The sequence below is a fragment of the Anoplophora glabripennis genome, unplaced genomic scaffold (genome assembly GCF_000390285.2).
Source record: "Anoplophora glabripennis isolate ALB-LARVAE unplaced genomic scaffold, Agla_2.0 scaffold35, whole genome shotgun sequence".
In the NCBI taxonomy this organism is placed as follows: Eukaryota; Metazoa; Arthropoda; class Insecta; order Coleoptera; family Cerambycidae; genus Anoplophora; species Anoplophora glabripennis.
The window spans coordinates 395,067-414,317 of record NW_019417117.1 but is presented as its reverse complement, the minus strand read 5'-3'; the positions used below and the strand labels follow the sequence as shown (position 1 = coordinate 414,317).

General features: G+C 30.3%; 1 protein-coding gene across 1 annotated transcript in view; it reads left to right on the top strand.

Annotated features, from left to right (window-relative positions):
• The first annotated feature begins 6,105 nt into the window (after positions 1-6,105).
• LOC108912569 overlaps positions 6,106-19,251 on the top strand; it is a 95,667-nt gene continuing 82,521 nt past the window's right edge. Inside the window, exon 1 of the mRNA XM_018717829.1 lies at positions 6,106-6,328. The gene's annotated coding sequence lies outside the window, so the exon portion shown is untranslated. The remainder of the gene's footprint in view (positions 6,329-19,251) is intronic.

Sequence of the window (19,251 nt, the reverse complement as noted above, 5' to 3'; positions counted from 1 at the left end):
TTCTTCTTCAAAATGCAAACATATGATCAGATATCTATGTATGTGTCCGCCACAGATTTTTTACAAATGAGTATAGGTCTCTCTAGAGATGAAATTAGTATTTTTTTTCTCTCATTTGGTAACTATTTGGTTTAAGGTTACTATCAAAATATCAGGCTATTTCTAGACATTTATTTCTTAAAATAGGTACATACTTAGAAAATAATACACGGCGGAAACGTTATTTTGTTATAACTTTTAAGCAAATATTCTCTATTCAATATTCCTCGAATCTCGTTGTTACCATTGGAAAATACAATAGGTAATCATTTCATTAAATCAAATATTCTTCTTTTCTAGGATCTCTACCATATTCATGGAATTCATGATATTTTGTTTTGAGGGTAGGTATTGCCAATTTCTCCCCTATAATACTGTAATGATCATATAAAAACATCTACCATATAGATCTGCTGCAGGGAGATTTTAACAGAAGCTGACCTAGATCGAATAAGAGTTTTTCCCATGTAGACTGAAAAAAATTGAGGAAATTCACATATGATTTTTACTGTAATAGTTTTTATCTGCTCCCACTGTAGTAAATAGATTATTAATACATTGTTTTTAAGGAGGTAAGTGGATTTTACCGTAGAAGTGGTATTATGCATGAATATTTATAGTAATTGTACAGTTATTACATTTAGTAACATTTATAAAATCTGGATAATTATTCCCCTCGCGTTTACTAATTGTCACATTTTTTTCAAAATGATTTGACCGCTCGAACATTGCCGATGTTCTTCGGAATGAATGGCCTGTATATGTTTCAGGATGTTCTAGTTTCAAAAACTGTGCAATCTTATTAGAAGATTGTAGAAAGGGTATTCTTGCCTAACATTTATACGCAGACTCCTGATTGTAACTTACTTATTTTAAGACCTATTTTACTATTTTTTTTTACTTACACTATATTTTGTTTTCAGTTTAAGGTTCTGAAGAAGTGGCCATTGCTCTCGAAATGGTTCAAAGATTATACCTCAAATATTTTCTTCTTAAATTTATTTAATGTCATTTCCCGTTCACTTAAGTACGTCCCAATCTGTCAAATATTTAAGTAGGTATGTAAAAAATTATATTCTTTCTAAAAATGTTACAAAATGATGATGCCTAATTTTTGTTGAATTACACAGAAAGTGTAAAATTAATGTAATTTGACTTGTATGATGTAATTTTACATTACCTACTATGGTGTCAAAATAACCAATGATCTAGTAAGTAATTTTACAGAAAATTCTTATGAGTGTAATAATGTTAATTCAATAATAATTGTATCTATATTGTACAGAATATGACAAATTCTTTTATAAATTTTACACTTGAAATGGTAGTCTTTGCAAACGCAATTCCATGTGAATTTTTTCTGTTAATTTATGACTTAGAATATTTATCAAAGTCTGGCAGAGTTTTGTCCGCAATATAGAAACCCTGCAACAATATTTTCGCTGTGACTTCCCCAAAAGAGTTGAAAAATTCATTGCGGATGCCACACCTTTTACAGCCTGGTTCCAAAAAGCGAAAAACATCGGAATGGGTGAAAGTCACAAAAGTGCGAGTCGGTGAAAAAGTGTGTCACGTCTGTTTATAAAATTGTTATGTAAATTCCATTGCAATTTTGTGCATAAATAGCCTTAAACGACTCTGGCAAAATGTTACGGAATGTGGATTAAATTTTAGCGCTGATACTACAGGAAGAGATACGTTAGTTGGACTTATTCGAACAAATAATACTATATTCAATTCTTAATCACATTTTTCCTAGTCTTGAGCTTCTCTGTCTTTCGGATTAAAAACATTAAATAACGTTGCAAATCTCCTAAGACATCATCTGTTATTGTTTCTATCATGTCGCTTAAGTTAAAGACCAACACGAAATTTAGCCTGCATTTTAAATAATTGAACTTTTCAGTAGCATGTGTTAAAAATGGAATTAATAGATATATAAAACACAAAAGTTTATTATTTACTAATATTCAGATATCTAGTAAGTAATTAAGAGATAACTTGAAGAAACAAAGCCTAAAACAGTATTATATGGGGTATCACAAACTGTTCTGTTAATCGTAGACTACTTGGGTGAAAATAACGGGACTCATTTTTAATTTGGACGCGTCGATTTCAAGATATTATTAAAGTAATAACTCTTTTTATGTAAAAACACAGAGACAGGTCGAGTTTATTTTGTTTTTAGCCGTTTTTAGCGTGCATCCGATTTTTTTACAGAGTGATTGTAAAAAGGCCTGTGTATTTCTACAGATTTGGATAGAACGTTGTTTCACGAATAAAGTAATGTAGATATTGATGGGTCTACCTTTAATAATAACGGAGATATAACCAAGAGTGCTCAATAAACAGAAGGCAAAGAAAAAAGTTTAATACAGTAGAACCTCGATAATCCGAACTAATTGGGACCGGGTGTGGTTCGGACTATCGAATCGTTCGGATTACCAAACAAAGTGCTTTCCAGGCATAGTAGCATACAAAAAATGAACACTGACATACTATTTCCCATAAAATAAGGAGCACGTTGTATTGTTAAAGGTACAAAATAGTTTGTTTTATGAAATACATAGGTACTACTGTGCTACAGTAAGGTAACTATATTTTATGCAATGTATTGCACATGAATTGCACATTTTTCCCAAAACGGCGTTCGGATTATCGAGCGTTCGGATTACAGGGGTTCGGATTATCGAGGTTCTACTGTATATTAAGAACAAACGAATTCCAGTTGTAAATTAAATTAAATATTGTTCAACAAACGAAATTAAAATATTATTCATTTAAACAAAATGTTGGGAATGCCATACATCAGCTTCTTGGCAAAAAGCAAACATATGAACACGTTCTTATACATACATAAAAAAGTAACAAATTTGCATGAAACATTTTTATAATGCAGATTTCATCCTGAAAAATATGAATCAATTATTAGAAACATGACTGAATGATGATAATGATGATGATGATGGTGATGATGATGATGATGATGATGATGATTTTAATGTTTTAAACCTAGGATTTTTGGAGTAGCCTCTGAATTTGGAGTCCTCCGTTTAGTTAACAGTGACAGCGACGTTTCTGTTTTTTTTCAGAGGTGACAGATTGTTATGGTACTTACAGGATTCTGGCGGATTTTTATGAGAGATTATCGTTTTGTATTATCTCGAAATATCGGTATTAATTCTAAAAAAAATAAAATTAAAGAAAAATAAATGTTCCAAAACGTTCTTATTTTGTATACACAAATGAATAGGCGATCTTGAGAATTTCAACTCAATCCGTTGAGCGGTTTTCAAACTATGTATATGATTGTTAAATGCGAATATTTGTCTCCACCATTACAATGCAATGACGTCACCGCATGGGACGGTCAGCCGACTTGGCGCTACTTCCAGATGAGTTTCTGCATCTACAGATTATGGATTTTTAAAACAAAAACCACGACTTTATCAGTGCCGAGATGAGAGGAGTGAAAACGCAAAGGTTACGTTTCAATAACGTGCAAAGCTTCTTTAAAATACGTTTGTAGCGAAAGTTTTGATGTTCTTGTACAATACGAATAGTAAATAAGAATAAGGATTTTACGTTTAATTGGACTAAGCCGTTTCTGTCACAGGTTTCAAAGATTTACCTAATTAAATACAAAATTCTTATTACTATTTTTATTCCCATGGAAAGTACATAAAATCTACCTAATACCTTATAAATATATTAATAATACAATATTTATTATGTGTTTTTATATAAATACGTAGTACCTATAGGTAAATTTGTATAATATTCACAAAAAAGTCAGCAATGGAAAACACAAGTGGATAATGTTTCTAGAGGATACAAACGTAATTATTACATACCTAAATTACGCAGGATAGTTTTGTTGCTTTCAAAATATGTCATTTTTCAAATAAAAGATATTAAAAAAATATATAGAGACTAATAGACTATTGATTTTAGATCCGCACGACAGAATTACGGGGACATTATTATTTTCTTAGGCGTCTTCAAACTAGTGCTCTCACATTGGGGAAAAATACAATATTTGTAATTTTTTTCTATTCTATGTCTTCCATATTGCTAACAAAATTCGGTATTCGCATGCGGCATCGGTTTCCCATGCGGTGACGTCACACCGCCGGTACAGCGGATACTCAGCGCGTCAGCTATTGATTTATTTTTTGAATGACTTGTAGGTGGTATTGTAACCTGAGGGATTATTTTTTTACTTATCTATCTACCGCTATGACCAGTATCACAAAAGAGTTTACTATTAACTTCGCGAAAGGGAGTTTATAATTATCATTACATTTTAATTAATACGTGGGAACTTAAAAATGTTGTACGTTCAGAGAATGAATACCAGACACTTACCGTATGTCGCTCATGTACAAGGTAATCCAGTGGTTGGTTGTATAGGGGGACACTTAAGTTGGAAGAACAAGAAAGAAACACCAAAACTTCTAGGAAGGGTTTTAATAACAATAAAAATAGAACAAACAAACAAAATAGCGACACAACGGGTTCGAACAACATTATTAATTAATTTATTGACACGCGACAGCGTACCGAGATTCAGGGAATGCGCGATCCATAGCAAAATTTGGAATGACTTTATCCATTATTAAATTAACCCGAGACTCTAAAACTAAGTAGACTGCTCAATGTGGCACCCAAGGAAAAACTGCCTTTTTTTTGAGATCTCTCCTGAATTCGACACCTCGCTTCGACACGCCCATTTCTTGGATCCATACGTTTCTGTTCTTATCTTACTGGCGGGAAACCTGAATATCGGGACGCTTTGGCATAACTATGCCATGTTAATAGTTATCTAATGGACTGAATTTACATTTATATAAATAATTCTGTGACTAACTGGACTTACAAGTAACCCTAGCCTTCCTCTAGTGACTTCGTGTAGCAATACGGGACGGATTAGTCGATCTCATTTAATCTATTCTTATAGCTTGGAAAATCCGTCTAAAAACCAGCTATTTGATTATTATTATTTTTCTAACAACTTATTCTTGGAATTCCTACGTTCTTTGGGATGCATTTCGCGCGTTATTTGAAATATCGATTTTTCTCCTTATACCAGATGCTCAACACATGGCCCCGACAGTCTAAGTGAACTTGTTCAAAAATACTGTTAAATTTCATGAAGCCTTCTCCGAAGGACGGCCTAGTGACGACGCTAAACCTACTTGAAAATCCTTAACTTTCCGATAAATTAGTGTTTACTGAAATATTTTACTTTTTGGCCCATTCGTTCCGAGAACTAATAAATAAATTACCACGCGTCCAGGCATTTGTTACAATATAAAATTCCAATTTTTTGCAAAGAACCTTAAAATTGCAATATCTTTCCGTTAAGCAAATAAAAAAAAGTGCTGAATGAGCCCATTATCAACCGTCGCAAAATACATTAGGTGGCTTAAATTAGTTTTCTGTTCTTTTTGAGAAGAAACTCTTTTTTTTGGGTCCACTGCAATGTAGTTCCTCAAGACCCGTTCCAATATGATCAAAAATAGGAAAAGTACTAGTCTTCTCTTAAAACTTCAATTTCTCTGATGAGGCAAGATTGAATTGGGCATTTGGTTTTATAAAATTTATCGAAGTTATCCAGTCCAGTTCTTGAATGAGTTCTGAGTAACTTCGACTATTTCGAACGGTCAGCTTTGCTCTAGCTGATTAATTTTTTTTTGCCCTATACTCTTTAACACTACTAAACTTAAAACCTACCCAATTCTTAACTAAAACGATTAGTATAATGAAAAGATTGCACTTCTGTCTACGTCATTTTACTGACAATTGTGCGAACTTTTATGACAAGTGTGCCGAGAAAATAACAAGGAAATGTACAAACTCGAAATTTTATTATCATGTGCCGTTTTGGACTATGACTTTGAAGTAGCTGTGAAGTGTTGAAACGCATTGTTTAAAACCAGCTGATGCTCGGTTGCCCTGTATACACCAGATGCAGTATTTAAGTAAACACCGCCCATTCGGTAGCTTTGAGGTCAAGCTAGATGAGATTGGAAACCGGCGTAACCCTTAGTAGGCCATCAGAAATACCACTCTCTACTACAGTCTACTGCGAGTACCAGCAGTACCGGCTAACGGAGTCCAAGTCAGTTCTTGACAGACCGCGTCGAGAAGTGCGCGTACCACTTTAGAGAGGTGCTACGAACGCATGTGCAGTGCTTGAACGGTACTCTGTGTGGGTGAGCGTTGTTTTGGATATCTGGTTGTTGATCCTGGTACTCCAGACTAGAAGTCTTCTAGGGGAAATTCGGTAAAAATCTTGTTTCTTTGGGGTAATTGGGCTATGGTATAGACCAGATTTCTTTTCTTGTTGTGTTTACTTTCTAAGAAGTCTGTGGATATTGAAATCTAGGTACTTTATATAACGAAACTGCAAGTGGTACTAGTACCGTTTCAAAATATTTGTTGATTTCTTGGCACTATACTTCGTGTAAATAATAGTCTAGTTAGTATGTGGTACAAATTTTTGAAAATTGGAAAGCCTTATTAAGAAAAATTGTTAAAACTGAAAATAGCAGATCTGGTTGGTTGATGTTATACAGGGTGATTTCACTTTAAATACAGAAACTGTAGGAATATATTAATTGCCAAAAAATAAGTAGAGTTTGCTCTATAAACTTTTTTTATGGGAGACACGGTAGTCGATACAGTGTATTAAAGTTTACAAAAAAAATTAAATTTTCTGTCAAAATTATTTCTACAAAAAACCGCCAGTGGTGTATTATTTTCTTGAAAAAAGTTGGCAGTCGCTTTAGTAGTTAAAACCAGGAGGTTATACGAGTATTTCATCAAATAAAATGTTTCATTTATTAGAAAAATTCAATAAAACGTAAAAACAAACCCAAATATCTCCTAAACGGTTGCTATTATTAAAAAACACAAAGAAACATTTACTTAACGTAATAGTACCTGTATGTAACATTATTTTTACAAAAAACCGCCACTGGCGTATTTTTTTCTTTGGAAAATAGGGCGGCATCTTCAGTAACGCCACTGGTTAAAGCTGCTAGGTTAATATTACATTCAATAAAATGTCTAATTAAGTGAAAATGCTGTAGTAAATTTCATCTAATTCCGTAAGCGCGTTTTAACGATGTGAAAGAAAATTAATTTTTTTTTTGTAAACTCTTACCACCCTATATCTCGAATACCGCGTCCCCCAGGACTATACTTGTTTTTTGGCAATTAATCGATTCCTGCAGTTTCTGTATTTACTGTGAAATCACCCTGTAGTAATACCAACGAAATAAATATTATACGGGGTGTTTATAATGCTCGGCAAAACTGTAACGGTAGATTCTATGTCATAAACCAGCAAAAAAGTTCTTATAAACATTTCTCTGGAAACGCTTCAATTTCAGTGTAACAATTTGAAAAACATCGATGTCTTTAAATTACAAAAAAAAACCGGCTGCAGAAATTTCAATAAAATTTGACAAGTAGTTTTTATTTTTGGCTACTCGATGGGTGTAGGTAAATCTAGAGGCCGACACAGTAATTTTTGCTGCGAATTTTCCAAGGTATTTCAAATTTTACTTACCATTTTTAATTATTGATTAGTTCCATAGGTTGACGTAGTCAAATTTCACCCACTATTATGTAATTATTTATTTCTTTACTTAAAAGCTCTTAACATTAAACAGAAGGAAGCGTAATAATAAACGAACATAGAAAAATTCAAAGGGTGCAATAATATGTATACATACACAATGAATATAAAAGATATAAAAGGACTATTGATAAATAATCATGTAATAAATAAAATCAAATATTCAACTTGTTACTGACAATGAAATATATTCACCTAATAATGTTTTACAAAAAAATTTTCTTATTGCATGTTACTAGAATGCACCATTTTTTATTAATTATAATTTATAACACTGATATTTATTTTCAATGTCAGTTTCTTCTTAATTATACAGGATGTAAGAAGTTTATGTTTTCTTTATGTTTTCGCCTCATTCGGTCAGAAATCGTATACATACGTATACATTTTTTCAGATTTTTTAGACCGATTTTCTCAATTTGACCTACAAATGACCTCGACATGACCTTGATACGACTTTTAGATGTACTTAAATGGTGAAATAACAGCGGCTTTGAACTCAGCTAGCCCAAAAACATACGTATAAATTTTTGCAGATTTTTTATACCGATTTTCTCGATTAGACCTTCAAATGACTTTGATATGTCCTTCAGGGGTAAAACTGACAGCGGATTTTAACTCAGCTACTCCAAAAACATACGTATAAATTTTCTCAGATTGTTTAGACCATATTTCTCGATTTGACCTCCAAATGACCTTGATACGACCTTTAAATGTCTTTGAATGGTAAAAATAGCAGCGACTTTGAACTCGGCTACCCCAAAAACATACGTATGAATTTTTTCAGATTTTTTAGACCATTTTTGATCATTTGACCTTCAGTTGACCTTGAACCTGACGTGATGGAGCTTAGCCAACCTCGGATTCGGAATCAGCGATCCAAAAAACCTATAAGTACCCTGGTCAGGTCCGGTGATTATTCTTAGATCAAATGTTGACCTGTGTTATTGTTTTCCGGTTTTTACTACTATTAAGATATGCCAGAAATAGTATATACGATATCTTTATCGCTAAACGTGTTTATCTCGAAAAAGATTAGTTATATCGATAACAAACAGGTATACCTTTTTATTCAAAAGTCAAAACGGGTACAGGAATTAAAAAAGTAGTTTCACAAACTTTTTTGGACGGCAAGTCTGGCAAAGGCGTTTTTTCTTTCTATCCTCCAAAGTAGCTATCAGTAAATTGAATATGTTGATTGAAGTAGCTTCAAATAAATTATGTTTCGTCCAAATTTAATGAGAAACAAAAAAGTTACATCGAAAAATCAATTTTTAAGAACTTCAAGCTCTAATAATTCTAAAGATGAGTCCGAATAAACAAAAATTATATGAACAAGGCCTACTTATATCCCAATTTCCTAGATACCCTCTATATAACTTCTATTTTGTTTTCTTTGATATTATACGTTCAAAGGTTTTTGATTAAAAGTTTAAGACAATGATTGCTTAGTAAAACATTTTAACTTTAAAAATGAAAGGAAATCGTTTTGCGGAAGCCACTCCATTCAGTTTATTGTTTCAGTTGAGAAAATTTATACAGGTAGTAGAACAATCGACATATTTTATTTTCGTGATTAAACATAAAGGCAGATTTTCACTTCATGTAATACTGCGAGTTTCAACCAAGATTTTTTTAATAACCATCCGACGCTTTCTAGGCATTCTTCAATAAACAACATCTCCGATTTCATGCTTTTTCTGAATTTATATAACGCTCAGTTTCTCTGTCGAGCTCTTGTTTCGTCTTATAAAACTTTTCAACAAATTCGTCAGCTATTTTTAGTCTCATGACAGGTAACAGATTCTTGATATAGTATTCCCTTCGTGTATATCTCAAGTTCCGACGAAAACAAAAGCAGGAGGCGTGAATTCAGCATACTGAAAAAATATTTTCTACAAATGTTATTCAATAACTTTTGTGCGTAAAATTCATACAACTGTATATTATTAAATCAATGATGGTATGTTTAAATTATGCGTTGATTGTGTATTACTTATATACTTCTATTGCAAATTTATTTTTAGTAGTTATATTTGATTTAATTAGTTATTTTCTTTAATAATTATGTCATGAAGTAGGTACATTAAAAAATGTAAACTGTACTATGAAATAAATATGCAATTTAAATACAGTTTTATTTACAATAATCTTGAGGAGTAAAAGTTGCCATTGTTACAATTTTGCATCACAATCTTAACTAACATGATGGTTCTTGGTAAAAGAGCTTTTGAATTAAAGTGTGATTCTATGATTCTTTTCAATTAGTAGATATTATCAAATTGTAGGTGAGAACTAGAAGAGATTTTCAAGAATTTATGAGCACCGGGCATTTTCCTACAGTCTAAATAGTATTTAGTAGTAGCTAATACTGATGATAATAACATTATGCATACCTGCTTCTCATTCTAACCTAAAAGATTCTGTGGCGAAGGGGCGGCGTATTGTCATTATCTGTTCTCATTGGCTGAGACTAAATTTCTATAAAAGTTATACTGTTTTAGAAAAAAATACATATGTGGACGATGTCGGAAGCCATCTGTGACATACTCGCTATTAAATTATGATTGGAAAGACCGAATATGAAGAGAGAAATTGTGTTTACGAGTCCCAGCGCACATCACCTTTAAAGAAAGTGTCCACAGACACCGCTCGACGTATCGCAATGATTTATCGGTGGATTGTGTTGGAATTTTAAAATGTATTTTCCTTCAATATTTGGCAACCGCTATTTATGCAATAATAACTAACGTGCTTTATTTTTGGTGGACCTGGAATACGTAATACGGTGATTATAATGCAAAGTAATCGGTTTGGGTTCTAAAGGTTACAAGAAAAATTTAGAATATGATTATTATACAGGGTGTTTCAGGATTAAGTCGACAAACTTTAAGGAGATATTCCTCATAAAAAAAATAAGAAAAAAATCAAGTATAGGGCGTTAAATATTTAAAAAAACAAATCGAATTTTTTAAATAACTTCTAAATGAAGAAGGCTATTTAAGCCAAATTTGGCATGACACATCTTCTTATAAGATACCATTTTTCCATAGAAGTAGAAGTCCCGCAAGCAATCAGTGGCGGAGTTATGGGGACACAGACTCATTAAATTATAAAAAAAATTAATGCGTCCCTACTGAAAATAAAAAATGATGCTGTCATTTATTAAAATTTATTAAAAAATTCGAATTTTTTTTTTAAATCTTTAATGCCCTATATTTCGAAAATGAAGCGTCTCTGGAAAAAAATTTATCCTTGATTTTTTTCTTATTTTTTTTTTGTGAGGAATATCTCCTTAAAGTTTGTCGATTTAATCCTGAAACACCCTGTATATCATAATCATGTTATAATCATTTTTTTAAATACAAATTGGTATTACATTTTGAGCTATAATATATATTACTTTATTTTATTTATATTTCGACTTTTCTATTTTAATTAAGGCTACAATTATTTATTTTCAGAACGCTTTTTATTTCAAAATTACCAGCGCATTCACTAAAATATCGAAAAGTTAGCAACTTTTTTTAAAGGGTAAGGAATTAAGAATAGTTCTTCAAAATTTGTATTCATTCTGCTGTAACTATTTATCAGAATTACTTACGAGATGTTTCTAAATTGTTTTTCCCAATGTGTTAATAAGCATCATTCGTATGGTACTTGAAACAATAATTGAATTTGAAAATGCAATTAACGATAATCAAATAGTAATAACATTTTAACGTATATATTAAATAATTGCTCTGTTCCAAATGTAGTTGTTTATTTAAGTATATGTAAATCTGTTGTTCAGTTTACTGTTATAACATAACCTTATGAATAATTGATGCATTTAAATTTAATATAAATTTCAATGCGTTTAATTACGCAGCCCTACAAAAAAAATCTGTACCATAGACACAAGTTCATAGATTTTGTGTATTTTTTTATGTTGAATCCGAATCATAAAGTCACACATACTTCTACTCAATACTTTTGCCTAAATTTTATTACCGCGGGTTTTTGGGGTCGCTGATTACGAACCCAAATCCGAAAATTCCTGAATGAAAGATGCCGGATCCAATATGACAGATGTAGAAATAGGAAAAGCATTCAAAATTTGAAGATTATGCTGCAGTTTGTTGCTTAAATGGGAAATATAAGATGCACAAAAGATTTTAGAGCTAAAAATATAAATTTGATCATTCAAGTAGCAAAGTATCTCATCTAAAGGGGCGTTTGTCATCCCTGCAAGTGCAACTTAGAAGAGACACTTCAAATAGAATTCTTTGTTTCTCATTTTTAGACATTTACCTATTTTTACTCAATTGACTCCAGTTTTTAAACATTCAAAACGCATTCATTTGGGTGGTAAATACCAGTTTCTACGGTACTTTTCAATCCGCCATAATTTTATATTAAAACCTTGTAAAAACAAGTTTCAGCCATAACCTTCAAATTTTTAATGCTTTTCCAATTCTTACATTCGCCATATTGGATCCGCCATTTTTTATTCAGGAATTTTAGGATTCGGACTTCAGATTCGTAATCAGCGACCCAAAAATCATCGGTATTGCCATTGAATTCTGAAACTTCTTTGTCTCTCGATATTTTTTTCGTAAAATGCAATGTTTTCGAGAAAAATGGCAAAATGTGATCACAATTTTACAAATTTAGAAGTAATTTTAATTAGCACGCTTAATATAATTATAAGATATATAAATAACAAGCAACTTTGGCAATTATTTTTTTTAACTTAGATATCCTTATAAATGTACAAAGAAAATTGTACGTATCTCAGGACTAAAAAAGTGAACATTTATTGAAAATTTTACTAATTTTTATTACATGAATATATTCTATAAGAAAATTGTTACATAAAAAGTCAAATTCTATTCAAAATCAAGTTACCTATATGTCAATGTAAACTAAAACGTGTTCTCAAGCTGATAAGTGATAAATAGGTTATTGATTATAAGATTTTAAAAGGAACTATGACGTTCAAGATATTTTATTACATGAATCGTTCAAATGGTCATTTTAGATGAGAAAACCACGGAGTGCTATTAAATTAGAGGGTGGAAATTGAAGATAGGGGTGAAAATGCACTCCTTTCAATTTTTTAATTGTAGCTCGAAAACGGAGCAAAATTTCGGTATAGTTCATAGGAAAAATTTTGTAGAGAATTGAATTTCCCATCGAAATGGCTTATTTAAAAAATTTAAAAGAAAATTTTATGCAAAAAAATCGTTAATAAACAATTTGAAAAAAAGCAAAACATCCGATTTTTAAATTTTTTTTGCCTATAGTTTTTTTTTGAGTAGAGATAGGCATTGCTTCGTAAAAAAAAGTAGATAAAATTTCCTTCAAAAGAAGAGGGTGTAAAGTATTTTTGGATGGAAATTGACTAATATATGGCCGCTTAAACTTACAATTAGCCAATTTTTCGATTTTTGTCGCGTTTACCCNCTTTGAAAAAAAATTTTTCTCGCACAGAACATAGCTTATTATGAGTAGTAAATGCTTACAAAAGCTGTTTTCTGTACGATAAACGGTTCCGGAGATATTCGCAAAAAACGAAATTTTTTTTACAATTTCAACACCCTGTATCTCGAAAATTGTGCATTTTAGAGGGTAAGTTAATACAAACTTTTTTTCAAATTTTTGGACGAGCTATCACATCCTGAAGTCCTGCTCATATATCATGAAACACCATGTATATTATTATAAATTTTCTTATTTGAGATAGTAAAAAAGACAATTTTTTTTATGTATGATAAACTGTAATTTCATTTGAAAAATCTCTCATAGTTTCATACAGTTGTGAAAATCTTTATTTATTATTAACAAATAAAATTTTTGAAATAATTTTTTATTAAGTAAAGAACCAATGTGTTGTAAAAACAATAAGAATTATAATCATTCTTATGTTAAAAACGACGAAAATCAAAAAAATATTTAAGGTTGGCCGGTTATAACTCAGTCAATATTATTAGTCTAAAAACCCTTGGAAAGATGCACCATTTTTAATGGAATCTCTTCTAGTTTTTTTGTAGAGCAATTTTCTTTGAGTACTTCATCAAAGAAACAATCTTATTTTTTGCCTTTTTTTTAAATTGTTCCTTAACGATTTTTTCCATAAAATTTTTCTTTTAAATTTTTTAAGTAATTCATGTAATAAAATTGCTTGAACGTCATAGTTCCTTTCAATCCTGTTTTTTTTTTTATATAATCAATAGCCTAAAAGTCAATGTTGGTATCAAAATGGCACAATTATAAATATTACACCATAATGTTTAAAAATCATGTCTTTCTGTTCCATGTAATAATGTCATGTTAATTAAAACAGATTATTTGCAAATAAAAAAGTTCAAGACTTGCATATCAAATTACATTTCTGCTGCAATTACCAGAATTATTGCACTAGTGTAATTATCTATAATTATTGTAGTGAAAAATTATTACGTTAGTTTGCTCTGATCTGAATTTCACTGATGGAATGTTAAACTTGACAAACGAAAGATACTTTCATCAGAATCCAAATATTTCGCTTAGTTTAGATATTACCTTTAGTATATTTTTTTAAATAACACAATGTCTAGTTAATGTATAATTCCAGCTATATACGAAGCTGTAATCTATTACTTAACATCGGCATGTAAAAAACATAGCTGGTGACACTATTATAATGTTATACTGTGCCTAATCGCTCACGGAAGTCCTTTCAAATTATATCGTACCGAACTGGTGAATTGCAAAACTCGCTTGCCAACTCGCGTTTATTATTATTTACTATTTGTATATGGCATTCAATAACGTTTATCAATTGCTGTTGAATACACATTAGTTTTTATATCGGTCATTAGACCAACGTTTAAATAACTGAAGGTAATAAATCGTCAGATATATACACTGGGTGATATTATGGTTTACAAATGTGTTTAAGATAAAATTCATTGCAACTGATAGTACTCGGCAGAAAACATTCCTTGATGTTTATTTTCTAAGTAGAACTGCAAAAATTGATGGACATTTCACACAAGTAACGAATTTGACTCAAATTTAAGTATGTATTACACGCAATTCGATTAATGGGTATGTTATAGACAATTAAATTAAGATTTTACTAAATCTGTAAAAATTATAAGCTATAACCTTGAAATGGAATTCACAGACATGAAAGATTATTAATTAAATATTATACTAGCCTTCATTTTTATTGTGTATCAATATTCTAAATAAAAACAGATAAAATTTAAGTATTTATCATAAAACATACAAAAAAATGATTTGTATCATAGAATCGGAATCGCAATGAAATCGTCACTATATCTAATATTAAGTTATACATTTCTCGAAAACATTGAAAACAATTATATTAATTTATAGTACAGTCATTGAAGCTTTTCACCTCCGAATTCTTTGAAACCGAGCCGATCGACTTGAAATTTGGCAGATAGTTAGAGAAAAGGTCAATGCACATTAGTGACATAGCGCCGATTGACGCTTCCACCCTGTTAGGGGTGGAATTTTTTTTAAATAACGCTGGAAATGGATAGAGAATCAAATTTTGTGCAAAAAATATTTTTTCGAGAAATCAATAATTCCTTAGTTATTCACGATTGAAAACTTGAATTGAATTTTTAGTGAAAAAGAACACTGTTTCAAAGTATTTTTTCGCGAATAACTCAAAAACTACGCATTTTATTAAAAAAGTGTAATGAACAAAAATGTAGCTTATAAATAAACAAAGAAAATAATTTTTTAAAAAGTGTTGTACGTCCTATACAAAGCGAAATATGGTTAGTGGAATGGGACTTGTTTTGGGGGGAATACTCGAATCGATGTGTTCAACGTCAATTAATGGAAAAAGGATTAATTTTACGGGAGTTTTTTGTAGTACTCGAAAAGACCTTCTAAATGAGCACTTATAAAAGTTAATTAGAGCAAAATTGAAGGAATTATCGTCAAAAACAGATAGGTTGCTCATATTTTTAAGGAAACGCTGTACCATTTCCATCAGAATCAAAATTAATCATAGACCCTTTACAATTAGTTTTGTTTTTGTGTTTTTCATACGATTCAGAAGTTTAGAATGCATATTTTTTGAATAATGTACGGTAAAAGTTGAAAACGTATTTTTATATAATAACTCAGAAACTATGATAGATACTTAAAAATGATAGACAACAAAAATGATTTTTTTATTCCTATAGCATAAAAATAAAGGAGATATCGCCGTTTGAAGTATCCATTTTAGTGAAAAAACGACCTTTCTCGAGCCCTTCGATGCTTTCCCTTTAAAAAACGAAGGACTTAAAAGGTTTTATATGCAAACGATCTTACAGCTCTTGAAATTATCTTTAAAATGCTTTTTTGTAGGATACTATAGCTACAAAATTAACTGAGTTATGGTAAAAAAACCAATGACATTTTTTCGGAGCAAAATAGGCTTTCTCATCTTTATATATTATATGAATAAAATATGTAAAAAAATTTAGTGTGACTATTTATATGCAGCGTAGCAATTTTTTTTATGATTGATTATATTTAAAAGTCGATTATAATAAAAATATTTTACATTAATATTGGTAAAAGGGTAGTTTATAAGAGTTGAAAATGGCAAAAGTAAAATATTCTTTCATAAACAATATAAGGGAATTTTTATTTTAAATTATTGCACAATTATAGCATTCCAATATTTAAAACGTAATTTTTTATCATTTTTTTAGTACAGGGGTGATTTATAAGAGTTGAAAACTGTTATGAGATACAAATTCTTTCATAAGCAATAATGGAATTTTTATTTTAAATAATTCCACTGTTAAAGCATTCCAAGCTTTTAAAAAGTAAATTTTTTTATAATTTTTGTCAATACAGGGGTGGTTTTTAGGGGTTGAAAGGGAAAAATTATTTTATTACCTATAAGGTAATTTTTATTTTAAATAATTGCACAATTCCAATTCTAAATCTTTAAAAAGTAATGTTTTATCATTATTTTTGCATAGGGTTAGTTTTTAAGGGTTAAATAAAGGGTCGAAAAGATACAATATATATCATAAAACATGTTCGAGAACATGGAACATTATTTAATACTAGTGCTTGAACAAGATTTTTATCAATAAAATGCTTCAAACTTAATTTTTTCAATTTTTTTCACTTAGGGGTAGTTTCTATCCCTAAAAACAAAAAGCGTCAATCGGGCTTATGTCAACTTTTGAACTTGAGCCTAAGATGACCCTTATTCTAATTTCCTATTTTCATGCAAATCCATGCAGTTTCAAAGAATTCCGAGGTTACTGCTGATTTTCAACTTCAATGACTGTTCTACATATAAACAACAAATCTATTATTTGGGAAATGTTTGATGGCTTTCTTATAATTCGGCTTAATTTTGATGATCGAAATAATTTTTTGGACTATGCAAATGACAAAGCCCAATAGATTAAATTTACTTTAATAACTGAAAAGAGTAGCACATTACCTTTCTTAGATATTTTAATTAATAGTAATATGAAACTAGAATTTATAGATTACCAACGAATACTAATAGGTATTCAAATTTCAGTTCAAATCATAAAATAAATATAATAATACAAATGAAAATAAATTCCTTCTGATTAAGATCAAGTTTGATATAGAATTTCTAAAAATATTATCATTATTCAGAAAGATTTGATAGAACTTTTGACAATAAAAATAATTCTTAAAGATGACATTACAGTTTTATACATATATGTATAGAGCACAAATATCATGTATTCAAGGTTTATCAGAAAAATAAAAAAGAATTGGTAATTTGGAAAATCCGAAATTCCTATTATTTAATGGAATAACACACATTTTGAGAAAAGAAAGTAATTCGGTAAAAAGAAAACTAAAAAAATACGCGTTTATTCAGCTAAGCTTAGAGTTTTAGTTATATCCCCTATAAATTTTATCCCCTCTAACTTTATTATTGTAAAATACACACTTTTTTGAATTAGGCAGTGCTTTTTTATTTTTTTTTTTTTGAAAAAAAATTAAATATATTATCAAAAACGGTTAACTGTAAGAATAGGAAACCTTTATGAAAGTTCACCTAAAAATTGACGTAGAATCCAAAATAGCAATAATATACAGGGTGTTCAATTTAAAATAATGAAGATGATGTCAACTTCCGGTATAACCGGAAGCTTTATATGGACGCCATTATTTTAGCTGAGAAAGGCATGTCCGGAAACACCATTGCCCAAATTTTTAAAATTTAAGTATTCTCTGAAATATGTCTAATGTCTCGTCAACGAGGAACACTCTGTATGTCACAAATGAGTAAATTTGCTTAAATGCTAAACAATAACTGAAAATACACCTAATAATTTAATTCATTAAATCATCATCTTTAATGTTAATCTAGATAGTTACAAAAACGATTTTGCAACTGGACCATCAAATGTTATGCATCGCCATTTGATTTTTACAGCAGTTTTGGATTTGTCGCGTTATCTATGCTTCTCTTGAAAGTGACAAGTGTGATATATTAAATAAATGAACAAAATTCGTTTTAGGGCCATTTGCCAAGTCGAACATTTCCATCCAATTCGATAGTAAAAATATGTATCGAAAGTGAAGGTCACTTACCTCGATATAAAATACTTTTCACCACGCGTTTCAACTTTCATCTGATGGTTATGAAAACATAAATAGACCGCCTTTTACAGAAGTTTTCTTAATAAAACTAATTGCATGTCTATTTATTACCCATTGTTCACCATATTAGACAATAGCGAGTAATATGGAAAATATTTCAATAAAATTTCACGTAAAAATATGTGTTAATGATATGATTTAGTAAGCATAAGTTGTCATATAAGGGGGGTGTTTTATGCGTAATTCTCAGTGAATTTATAGAAGTTTTTTTGTCCAGAATTTTAGAAAATCTAATCAAGTTAGGCATAATATCCCTTCACTGTACCAGTTACACATGTTTTCTCCAGGGTATAAGACAGTTTATAAGTTGACAAGACGTTTAGAATAAGAAAAAAAACATATTTTTACCCGTTATGTTTATCGTTACTTTACCTGAAATTTACACGTCTGTTGAATGTACAGAAAATTGAGGATGGCACTATAAACATAATCACACCCCGCTGTATGTTTTTAAAAAACTATTAACAAATGAATTAATCACAATTATCGGGTACCTACTTTTCACAAAACTCTCAACAAAACAGGAAAGGTACATTTACTGACGTTTATGTGGGTGCCTACTAGGGCTTGCAATCCCGCAATGATTTGAAAATCCCGGTATTTGCGGCACTTGACTTTAAAATCCCGCGGGATCTCGGTATAAACGGGATCCCGCGATAATATGATATATTATTGTATTATAATATCCACATTTTTTATGTATTAACTAAAACAAGTATAAAATTAAACTTATATCATTTATTTTCAATATACCACAAAAAATTTCTTTTTTGAACACCAAACAAAAATAATTATGCAGATTAGGCTGTATTACGCACCCCAACACGGCTTAAGATGTACAACATAAACAAAATGATATGTATTTAATATAAAATAACGAAATTAATATTAATTGA